The following is an 11,454-nucleotide window of genomic DNA, read 5'->3' as shown; positions in this document are numbered from 1 at the left end:
CACAGGTGAATTGCCTTCAGCTGTGCTCCTCTGGCTGACTCATGGCTCGCCTCAGGTGGTCAATCAGAGGTTCAGTATACAGTTCCCATACAGATGCGTTTGTCTGCATGCACTGCAGATCAACATTTGGTTACACCCAAGAACACACACAGCATCGCATGGTGGAAGCACGTTTCCCAGCAGCTTGCAGATCAGGTAGGTGCCCATCAGAGGCACTTGTACTGCATTCTATTAAATTCCTCTCTACACACAAAGGTAACAGGTTTAGCATACAACATCCTGAAACTAAAGAGAACTTGTGACTCCACTGGGCAAACAGGCAAAATGAGATGCCGGCATCAGAGCCCTGATTGCAATAATTGCTCATAATGGCTCTAATCAGGCTCACCTGGTGATTTCACCACCCACAGTCTTTTATGCAGAGAATGAGTAAGCACATTGGTGAAGGCTCTGTTGCAGGTTTTACACTGAGTATAAAATAGGCCTGAGGAAGCTAAATCTGAATAACTATTGCCTCACTTGTTAAATACTGAAGTAAGGAACAAACAAGTAAGTATCAACTTATTCTCAGATTCTCTTAATATTTTCCTCAATATTTTTTTTTCCTCTTGGTCTTTTGCTTCCTACACTCTAAGAACCCCTTCTTTTACTAGGGAAGGAATAGACTGCCTACTACCTTCCCTTGTGCTCAATTAAGGCAATTGTTTTGCTCACCTGTGCTAGATTTTTTTATTCAGCTGTGTCAGATGTAATTACTGCAAAATGTACAGTGTAACTTCTTAATGCTGTATAGAGGATCTGGTTGGTATCCTTTGGTTAGAAAACTATTAGCTAGTCAGATTTACTGCTGTATTGGGGAGGAATTCTCCTTGTTTTCTGCATATATTTCAATAACGGATAATATCAAACCCCAAAGTGAATACAAGGTGAGTTTAGCTGTTTTGTATGAGCATCCTAAATTATAAGCCTAATATAAATGGAAAAGAACTGAAGTGCAGTAGACAGCATTGTTTCACCTACTTTGTTTCCTTGTTACCAGAGCCTGTTCCACAAACACTGCAAATCACTGTGGCTCTTTCAAAAAATTACTCATTTTACACAGAAAGAGGCCCAAGGCTTTGATCACAGGAAGCCTTGTAAGATGTTCAAATCCCCAGCCTCTCATTAAGTAACAGGGAGAGCCTACAGCCAGGAACACAGCATATTGCTGGGTGAAAAGGGAGACTGACCTGCATGGCCACACTGCAGGATGTTTGTGGGTGCAAACAAGTGCAAACTGTTGCCAAAACCATTCTAGCTTACTAGATTTTATTTATCCATTTACTGGGGGGTGAGTGTAACCATTTTATGATAATTCTGAGCCAGCAATGCGTGCTTGCAGCATAGAACACCAAATCCATTCTGAGCTCGGTTACAAGAGGGGTGGCTGCAGGGCAAAGGAGGGCATCATGCCCCTTTGCTTCAACCTTCTGAGGCCCCATCTGGAATGCTGCATCCAGGCCTGGGGCCCCCAGCACAAGAGAGATGTGGAGCTGCTGGAGTGAGTCCAGGGGAGGCCACGAGGACGCTCAGAGAGCTGGAGCACTTCTACGAAGGCCAGCTGAGAAGGGTAGGGCTTCTTCAGCCTGGAGAAGGAAAAGCTCCAGGGAGACCTCACTGGGGCCATGCAGTGCCAGAGGGAAGCTTACAAGCAGGAGGGAGAGCCACTTGACTCAGGTAGACAGCAATAGAACAAAGGCGAACCAGGGTTCTACGGCACGTGAAGATGGCTGTAAAGGACGCGGATACGGGCTTATTGCAGTCTGTACCAATCCCTCCTTTTCCTTACCGGGTTGCGGTTAAACCACAACGGAGCTCGGCCGGACCCGTCGCTCAGCGGGAGGCGCTGTCGCCCACCAGGTGTCGCCCTCCACCCGCCGCTGCCCCGCGCCGCAGACATCCCGTCTCGCCGCTCGCGCAGCGTGGGCGTCCTCTTATAAAAATACAGCGGCGTCCTCGGCCCCGGCAGCTCCCTGAGCTCCGTTTCTGCTATCGTTTAAAAGAGCTCTAAGGAACGCGCTTTAAAGACGCGCGCTGCGATCCGCGCTACGGCGCAGCGCTTACAGAAAAGCCCTAACTGCAGTGATGAACCCGCCTCGGGCCGCCGCACCGTGAGGGCTGCCTGAGGGGCGACCGTTACGACCGTTAACGGCTCTCGCAGCGCCGCGCGCGCGCTTTGCACGCGCTCCCTGCTTGCATCTCAACCTCTCGCAAGCGCTTCCGGCCCGCCGGCCACGCTCCTTCCCGCCCTTCTCTTCGCGCGGTTGCCTCTTCGCTCGGGCTCGCGGCCGGCACTTTGCAGACGCTCCCTGCGCCCGCCCGCCCGCCTTCGGGTGGCCCGGCCCCCACGGCGCGGCGCTGCATAGCCCAGCCCAGCCCGCGCCGGCCTCCGCCGAGGGACCATGGGCGATGCGCTCCTCCCGGCGCGGGGGGCTGCGGCGCACGGGCGGCGTCGGAGGAGGTGAGGCGCAGCGGGAGGCTCTCGGTTCGGGGAGTGCGGGGCCGCCGTCCCCTCAGGCCGCGGCGGCGACGCGGTCGCGATGCGGCCGCTCCCTCGGCCTCTTCGCCGCGGCCGCGCGGGGCGGCGGCCGCCTCTCGGCGCCGCATCGCCCCTCGCAGCCCTCGGGCGGCCCGGCCCGGCCGGTAGAGCGGCGCGAGAAGCGGCCGGAGCTCGGCCTTCGCGGCCCGGCCGTCCTCGTCACCTTGCGTAACGACCTTCCCGGGCACCGCCGCGGACGGGCTGCCGCGGGGCCGAAGTGCCGGCGGAGCGGCGGGCGGACGTCGGAACGTCCGTGCTGCCGGCGGGGATCCGCGAGCCTTTAGGGAGAGAAAAAGGTTTCCTGAAAGCTGTCACCCGCCTGCCGGCTTCGCCGCGCTGTCTCTAGCAGCGTTTGGCCAAAGGTTCTGTGGCGGAGAGGCTGGGTGTAACGATGCTCCGCTTCCAGGTTCGCTCGTCGGCGCTGTGCGCTGGGATCGCACGGACGCGGCCCCGTGCGAAGGGCGCGGCGGGCCCGGGGCGCTCTGTGCGCTCGGTCGCGCGAACGGCGGCTTCGGGAGACCGCGCCGAGCCTGGCCCGAGTTCTGTCATCTCCCCGTGGCGAACTTAACTTTTCCGTGTGTGCGGGGGAAGATAGATGTCCCCTTGTGTTCAGGAGCTAATCTAGGGTGAGTCTTTCTTAAATGCTAATGTAGGGAGTGTAGGTTCCATCTTTTCCAGATGTGGTGTAACGCGGATCTCACCTTTTGAAGGCAGGTTTCTCTTCCAGGCAGTGAGGTCAGGAAACTTCAGGGGATTCCTTCTTGTTAGGTCCCGATACGACAGTCTCTCTCCATGCCTACAGCAGGAATGGAATACTCTTAAAATGAAGGCTTGCTCTTGAGATTTGTGTTACTTGAATTTACAACCCTGTGTGCCTGACAAGCTCTGTTGCTTCTCCCCATGAAATGCTATGATAGCCTTTTCAACAGTGTGACTCATATCCCTAAATACAGGAGTGAATTTTGACTTAGTACAATGCAAGTGCTTTATCTCAGCAAACAGCCTTGTGTAGAAAATGCAGAGACGGTGGAGGGAATGTCACTTGCTGTATCTATTAATCTTTGTCCTCAGAAGGACAGCATTTGAGGTTGTTTCCGTGTTGGAGTTCTGTCTTCATTCCCAATTCAATGAGATAATGTCGGTTCTTTCTAAATAGTTTTACCATTTCGTGAAGGGCTGAAAACCATTTTTAAAAGGAGGAACTAGTTTGTTCTTGTTGTTTATTACTGAAACTGTATAGCCTGGGGACATTGAGCCCATTTCAGTCTAAATGGGTGATGTACCTTTTTCTTTCTTCCTCTCTGTGTAATGACTGTTCTTTGTGAGAAATTCTGCTTACTGCAAAACCCACGATTCACTCAGTTACTTGTGTCTGCCAAACCGAAGGATAGGAAAAAATCCTTCATAGGTTGTTGGTTTTTTTTGGTGTTTTCATTGCATATAAGATAACTTGCCATACTACCTCCTAGTCTGTATCTGTCTGAGAGAATATAGGGAGCAATTTAAAGTGAAGCAGTGTGTTTAGTGAAAACTGTTCAGTGCTTTTTTTAAGGTTTACGGATTGTTTTCTCTTTCTGTTAGACAGAATGTGAATTTGTTTTGTGTGAGTGTGTAAGGATTAAATAATATATGCTTCCCTTTCCCGAGTCGTTAATCCATCTTGCTGACTAGGAAGAAGCCGGCTTGTACAGCCTGAACTGAAAAGATGCTGAAAGACAAAGTGGCTGAACAGTGAATGTAAGATCAGGTTGTTTAAAGTCCAGAAACTAAACTGCCTAAAACTTGGGATGCAGCCAGCAACCCAGAGTGCAGATCATCTAAAATCCTTAATCTGCTTCATGAGGTAGAATCTGGCAAAATATTGAAGTGCTCTAGATTCCTAAAATGATTTAGAATAAAGACAGCTGTTGTCAGTCCTAAGTCATCTTCTTCCAACCAAAATCCTTTTCCTTGATTTAAACAACAAAAAACAACAAAAAGCTTTATGGCTGGTATAAAGGTTTACATGTAACTTTTATACTAAGATTTATACCATCAACTTCTGTACTTGAGTCAACGTGTAGCATCTTCGTAGCCCTACTAATTTCAGTCTTACTTACATCCTTGCAATTTTTTTTTTGTTGTTTCTGACATTGTATTCTACTGTAATCTACCAATTTTGCTGCCCTGTAAGATAACTTAATGTGCAGTTTTCCTCCTTGTGTAGGCTTTCACATTTTAACAACACTTTAGGTATTGTTGCTATTAAGTGCCCTGCACTGACAGGGTAAGTTGATTATAATGGTGTGGTAGGTATTTTGGAGACTTTTGTAAATGCAGTATTTGTATTTTGAGCAGGTGGAATTCTAAATAAGATTGCCTAGGTGTCCCATGAGAGAATGGGAGCTTCAGTTCAATGTTATTGGCAGGAGAGGTGAGTGGTAATGGAGATATAGTGGCAAACATGCTTTCATGGTCTAATTTAGTGTATACTTAGTCTATTAAATAGATGGTGGGGAGAAAAAAAAAAATCAGGTTCTGATATGGCTTATTTATTCATAAGGTTCCTTTATGTCACGTTGTTCCCAAAGTACCAGCAGAAGTCACTAGTTTATCCTGATTTGGAACCACAGCAATACTGCTGCAGCCACTTGGCACTGAACATCAGGAGTAGCTGCTGAAGAAGGTGAGTGTGCTGCACAGTGCTAATTGGCTGGGGAACCTGATGAGGAGAGACTCAGAAATTGAGCAGTTTTCCTGTTTTTATGTCTTCAAGGGACTGGAGTAGTACAATGCCATCCTTTAACTTTCTCTACTTTTGTTTTTCCTTTATCATTTTTCTTTATTATTATTATTTTACAGTTACTGTAATCCATAGCCATGGAAAGAAGGTAAACAGGTTTTTATGCAAATCAGCATTAGTTCAGTGAATGGATTTGGATATTGAGATAGGCATTCTAATTGGACAGTGTTTGGGGACTGTAATTATGGAGAACTGGTGGCCCAAGTGCTGTTAGAGCCCCTCGGCTATGGGGCGTCTGCTTTTCATGACAATGCAAATTTTCGTCAGGGTGGGAAGCCTCCCTCTTCTGTTCCAGACATAATAGTTCAGCTGTACCATGAGATAAATTGTCAGGGTTTTGTTTTTGCCTTGCAAAAAGTTGTCTTGCTGGTTTTAATCAGGTGAAGCCTTGAAGCCCAAGGTCTGTATTCATGCCATCAAGCCAAGATATTGCTCCTTCCAGGAACTTCTGCTAAAATGGTGGCATCTGTCTATGTTTGTAGCACCTTGTGTACTAGGGAGACACAAAGCACAGAACAAAGAAAATCAGTTTGAGGGACAGGAATTCTCTCGTTGAATGCTCTAAGTAGCAAAGTCCTTTTCATGAGAAAGATTGTAAGTCAATGATGTGATTCATTTGATTTATTATTCATGGTTTGTATGAGCTAAGAATCCTGTGATCCTTGCCCTTCTTTGAGTCTCAGAAGGTCCTGTTATTCCTATTAGCTAAGTACATTTCTTCATACATCCCACAGGCATTCCAAAATGTTTAACCTTGACTATTAGTCCAACTAACTGCTATTTGCCTTACTGCTTTTTATTTCCTGATAAGAGACAATAATATTTGACAGTAATCAACCGTTTGGTTTGACCTCGTTCCCCTGACAAAGGAGTTCTCATAGGTAAGAAATAGCAGGCAGATGGTTTTACAGTGACTTATTTTTCTTTAAATAAGAAAGGAGGAGTTCCATACTGATAGAAAGAGCTGATTTCACTTTTACCAGCTGTTGTTCTTGGATCGTGTTGTTTGCTGCCTTCTTCATGTAAATTTTTTTTGCTGTAAAATATATTCCTTTTTGCTGTATTTCCTTGGAGTAGCTTTATAATAAACTCATTCTTCAGCCTTGTTAGAAATCTAGCAAATGAAGCTTATTGCTGTTTCCTTTCTGTCACCTGTTAAGGCTGCTTTTCCTTTCTTCCCTATGAATCAGACCAATCACACAAGCACTGTGACTGGTGCATTAGTGTTTTATGTAACCTGTGTTGAGGTTCTCTCGGAGCATTTTCAAATAGCTTCTAATCAAGTTGTCATTAAAGGTAAAAACCGCAGTGAATTTTCATTCCTGCCATATTCTGCAGCCTTGAGGTTTATTGACCATGTGATGTCTCAAGAGACTGAATCTTGACACACCAGTGCACTGGTGATAGTGATAGTCCTTGTCTGTAAGGTGTGTGACTGCAGTGGAGTAACACTCTTACAGCAGATCTTTGGTAGTGCAGAGCTATATGGGTACATTTCACTGGGGCAGCAATTCTCTTGGGTTTAAAACGCCGTCTCTTATCTCTCTCCTCCTTATCCCCTCCCTGCTCTCTCCATGTTTGTTCCTTTGCTGCAGAGAGCTGTTCTTTTCTCCTTCCCTGCCCACAGGTATATCGGATAGAATGAAAATACAAATCTCCAGGAGTTGCTTTAGTGCAGTTTTTGAAAGTTGCCCTTGAACTCTATCTTGGTGGGTCCTGTTTGAGTGCCGTGCATGCATAGATTTGATTTTCCATGCTGTAGACAAAGAAGAGTAAAGTTCCTGGAGTTAAGATACCATTGAGAAAGTTTTGTGCTGTACCATTTGCCCTCTGTATCAAACCTGCAATTCTTTCCTTTTCTTTAATTTTTGAGGGGAAGAAAAAAAAAAAAAAAAAAAGGAATAAAATTGAGGAATGTTTCTAATCTGGTAATTATCCAGCTTTTAGATTGTTTGTTTTATACCAAAGCATTGTAACAGCGTGCAATGTTGAAAGCTGACTGAAATTGTTTGCAAAGCCTAACTAGAGTGAATGTCCCACACTGTTCCCAGTCCCCTGTTGTGAGAAGACTATGTCTGTAAGAAAAATGCTTGTAGGACTAAAATGCCTTGAAAATGGTACCCTAAGTAACATGAACTGTCAGGTAGTTTTCCTGAAGTTGGTTTGAATTGCTCATTTCTACCTAGATACTGTTAAACTTGCTGGTTTTAATAATTAAAATAGTAATAAATATGGAAAATGTAAAAGCTGCTTAGAAGTATTAAGCAAACAGCAGCATCCACACCTTCACCTATTTACACTGTCAGTTTTTTGTCTTATATTTGGTATGGATTGTACATGAAAATGGACACCACCACCTCTTTTCCTAAAAGGATCAGAGTATTACCTTTCTGTGTCTGCCGTGTGTGTGTTTCCTGATCTTGGAATTTGAGCCACCTGGCAAGGAACCTTCTTCCTGAGGGGGGAAAAAGAAACTAAGCAGGTATGTATATCATGCCTGGGAAAACTCTGAAATATTCTTACACTGACATTTTCATAGGTTCTTTGCAAATACTTTGATAAAGGAGCTTCACAGCACTGTTTTCTGTGCATACTAATACCTTGTGTGTGGATACAGCTTTCCTGTCTGCTTAGCACACTTTAAAAATAAGAACCCAAGAAACAGCTCTGAAACACTCAGCGTCTCTCCTTTTGGAACACTGACAATTCTTACAGAAATGTATTTCACTAATGGTAGTCATACAAGGGATTCAGGAGTTGTTCTGGCAGGAGGAGGGGCTGCAAAACAAGGGGGCCGTTCCTTAGGTAGCAATGAGATGTTTAAAAAACAAGTAGTTCAACAGTGTGAGTGAGGTACCAGTTCATTGCTCAGGCAGTAAGCGTCACAGAGGGATGATTTCAAGTACTGAAGGGAGCAGAAGAGTGCTTTCAATCTCTGTGTGTTGATGGAACTTCAGGTGCAAAATATTTAAAATACGTATCTCTATTTGAGGGGATTCTGGAGAAAGTTCTAGCAAGAAAGATGGAAAAATATTCAGAGAACTGAAGCAAATGGCTTTGAGGGAGGTTTTTGAAGAGCTCAGTTGTTGTCTGAAAGTTTGGTGTTTGTAAGTCAGAAATTGAGTGTGAACTTTAAACAGATATAAAGCAAAATCAGAGAGAAAACGATTTTCTTTCCTCTTGGCTTTAATTAAGACGAATTCTCGTGCTTTGACGAGAATTTGTCAGTGAAATCAGTATTTGTGTTTCCTGGTCTGACCGAACAGGAAAAGGATGTGGAATGCTCTGTGTAGGCAAAAGATTAAAAAAAAAAAATAGTAAAATAGTAATAACAATTCTCAGTCTTCAGCACTCAGACTTCAGGATCAGTTGTAGTGGATATTTGACCAGGCTATTAGAGCTATGTTGTTTCAATCACTTCTTCAGCACTATTGATTCTCTAACTAGGTAGTGAAATGTATCATTCTGTTTATTCTGTAGAACCATCCATGCTTTGCAACTACTTTTCTTTTGCTAGAATGGAGAGAAAGCATGCAAAGGGAGAGTCCTGCAAATGCTGCCAGTGTATTTTTCTGCTCAACCTTACAGCTGTTTTACCATATGTAAAATCAACTATTTCTGAATACTTTAGAAGCCTTTAATCAAGTTAAATGAAGGTTATTGCTACACTTGAAAGTGAGATTTTTGTTTCTACTGGCCATTTTGTTGGAGACCAAGCTTACTTATAAATCAGTTCTAGAAATAATCTTTGCTCTGATATTACAACTTTTCTTGAAAGACAAATATAATCCGTATGCCCCTAGTAAATACTAATCTGTAGTTCTTGCTGAAATACTTCCCAGTTTTTGTCAGTGTTTTGGAAGTCATGTTCAATTGGATAGTAAAACAGGAATTTCAGAATTCTCCTTAATGGTGTAAATTAAATAGGGAGCAAGGAAGAGTTTCAGACTGGAAGATCATTTCAGTTTTGGCCACTGCCAGCTAGCTGCTGAGATGAAGTTCCATGGCAATAGGACTTGCCTGCCATCGGTCCAGTAGTTCATCTCACTGGCTGATCCACACTGGCTACTGAGCAGCCCATGAAGGAGCAGCTTACAGCACTGTTGGTAGCACGCTTCTGGCCTGTACTGAAAGGAAGGGGCTTTTTTTCATGATGTAAGGAGACTTTTTGCACAGTGGGTACCGTTCTGTCTGATTTAAAAGGCATGTTGAAATTCACATAAGCTCTACTTGAGTAGATGCAGCTTAAACCTCTGTCTTTACATGCTGAAACTGGTATGGTGAGGCCCAAGTGTGCTCTTAAACTTCCCTCTGACAGCTGGAGTGACTGATAAAAAAAAGTATCAGCTTGTAACAGATTTCATTTCTGTTCAGCTTGTGTTAAAGTCGTTGTACCTTTATTCATTTCTGGGGGTAGTACCTTCCATGTGTCCTGGTTACACATCTTGCACACTGTTACAGAATGTTACAGAATAATGCCAATATTAAACTACTTAAAATGTGTCTAAGAGCACTTCCCTACATACTGAGAAACTGACAAGTAGTGAGCTAAATCAGACAGAAGGTAGCCTTTTAAGAACACCGTACTTGAAAAAGTAATTCGTACTTTCAATATGTGAGGAAGATCTGTTCTACATTAATTTGTGTTTCTTAGATCTGAAAAGGTGGGGTAGATGACCTTCCAAATAATCTAATTTCTCATAAATTAGGTTTAAAAAAAAAAACAAACCAAAACCAAGTCTTTTCTCTTTCACATGCATTTCAAGAACAAGTTTGTTGCATCTCATATATTTGGGCAACTGTCATTTACTCTCTTCTTATTTTTGCACATAGGGCAACAAAGCTAATAGAAGGGCTGGAAGACATGGCCTGTGAGGAGAGGCTGAGGATACCAGGTTTGTCTAGTTTGAAGAACAGGAGCTCAGGCACTGGAGCAGGCTTCCTACATTCCTTCAGATGCCCCATGCCTGTCAGTGGTCAAGAGGCATTGCCCTCAATGGCATGTTTTAACTTTTGATTAGCCCTGAAGTTGGACTTATTGGTCTTTTTGCGTCCTATCCAACTGAATTATTGCACCATTAGTTCTGTGTTCTGCTAGAACTGCTCTGGCCTCTCTTCAGACTGTTGTTCTGATCTTATGAGTTGATATGGTAAACTTGAGTTGTCTGCTGAATACGTCATACTTGAATTCTGTTGCACAACTCATAATTAGGTACTAGATGTGTTTGCAATATTCTGTAATCCAAATCAAATGCCATTTTAGAATTTCCTGTACCTTATGCTTAGCAAACATTCTGTGATGCTTTGATCAGAGAAAATTATCCTGGAGTTCACTGGAGATTTTACATGGGAATGTCGTTACTTTTCCTGGTCTCCCCAAAGGCTGGAGTTAGATGGAGCTGTGCCACCATGCCTGTCTCTCTCCAGTACCTGTCAGAGCATTCTGTGGCAGTGCAGTGAACTGCTGAGAATCTGATGTGGCCTGGCCATGGATGGCTTCTTCGTGTTTGGTTGTTCACATCCCAGAATGAAAATGTTCCCTAGGTAGCTTCACCTTTTGCCTTTGTAAGTTGGGGAAGGAGCTTAGAAGGGAATAAAGCTGTTTCTCAGTGACAGTGCTGGCTTTGACTGCTGGAGCGTCAGCCTCATTAAAAGATTGTGTTCTTAGTACTTAAAATGCTGGGTTCATAGACGGTTAATGCTCTGTCCACTAGGCCAAGTGCTCCCAGTTTTATCTAACAGATTAATGGTCCTTCTCAAAAAACAAAAACCCTTCCTTTTTCCAAGTACTATCAATATACATATTTGTGCTTATCCCAATTAGGAGAAAAATATCCTTTTCCCTACATGAATTTCTCAGATTTCATGCTGTTGATTTTGGATGTGTGTTATGAAAAGAGCTTTTTAATTAAGGTAAACTCTTGCTCTTTCACAAGCTGTAGAGTATTTTTAAGTACGCCACTCACCTCATTAAATAACCAAAAATTGACATTTTGTTAGAAAGGCTGCTGATGCAATATTGTAGTTTGGCAGAAGTTACTCAAACCATAAAATGCTCAGTATTTTTACCTTGCCTTTATTGCGGGGATGGGAA

At 44.0% G+C, this 11,454-nt stretch overlaps 1 protein-coding gene across 4 annotated transcripts in view; it reads left to right on the top strand.

Moving 5' to 3' along the window:
* Positions 1-2,359: 2,359 nt before the first annotated feature.
* MGAT5 (alpha-1,6-mannosylglycoprotein 6-beta-N-acetylglucosaminyltransferase) overlaps positions 2,360-11,454 on the top strand; it is a 113,722-nt gene continuing 104,627 nt past the window's right edge. For 2 of the 4 annotated variants that reach the window (XM_052674851.1, XM_052674850.1), the window contains exon 1: positions 2,360-2,500. The gene's annotated coding sequence lies outside the window, so the exon portion shown is untranslated. Of the gene's footprint in view, positions 2,501-5,148; positions 5,244-11,454 lie in introns of all 4 variants that reach the window. The other 2 variants (XM_052674854.1, XM_052674852.1) reach the window with 2 other exon arrangements.

Source organism: Tympanuchus pallidicinctus, unplaced genomic scaffold (genome assembly GCF_026119805.1).
Source record: "Tympanuchus pallidicinctus isolate F22 unplaced genomic scaffold, pur_lepc_1.0 scaffold15, whole genome shotgun sequence".
In the NCBI taxonomy this organism is placed as follows: domain Eukaryota; kingdom Metazoa; phylum Chordata; class Aves; order Galliformes; family Phasianidae; genus Tympanuchus; species Tympanuchus pallidicinctus.
The sequence above is the reverse complement of the archived record's forward strand: the minus strand, read 5'-3'. Positions and strand labels throughout refer to the sequence as shown.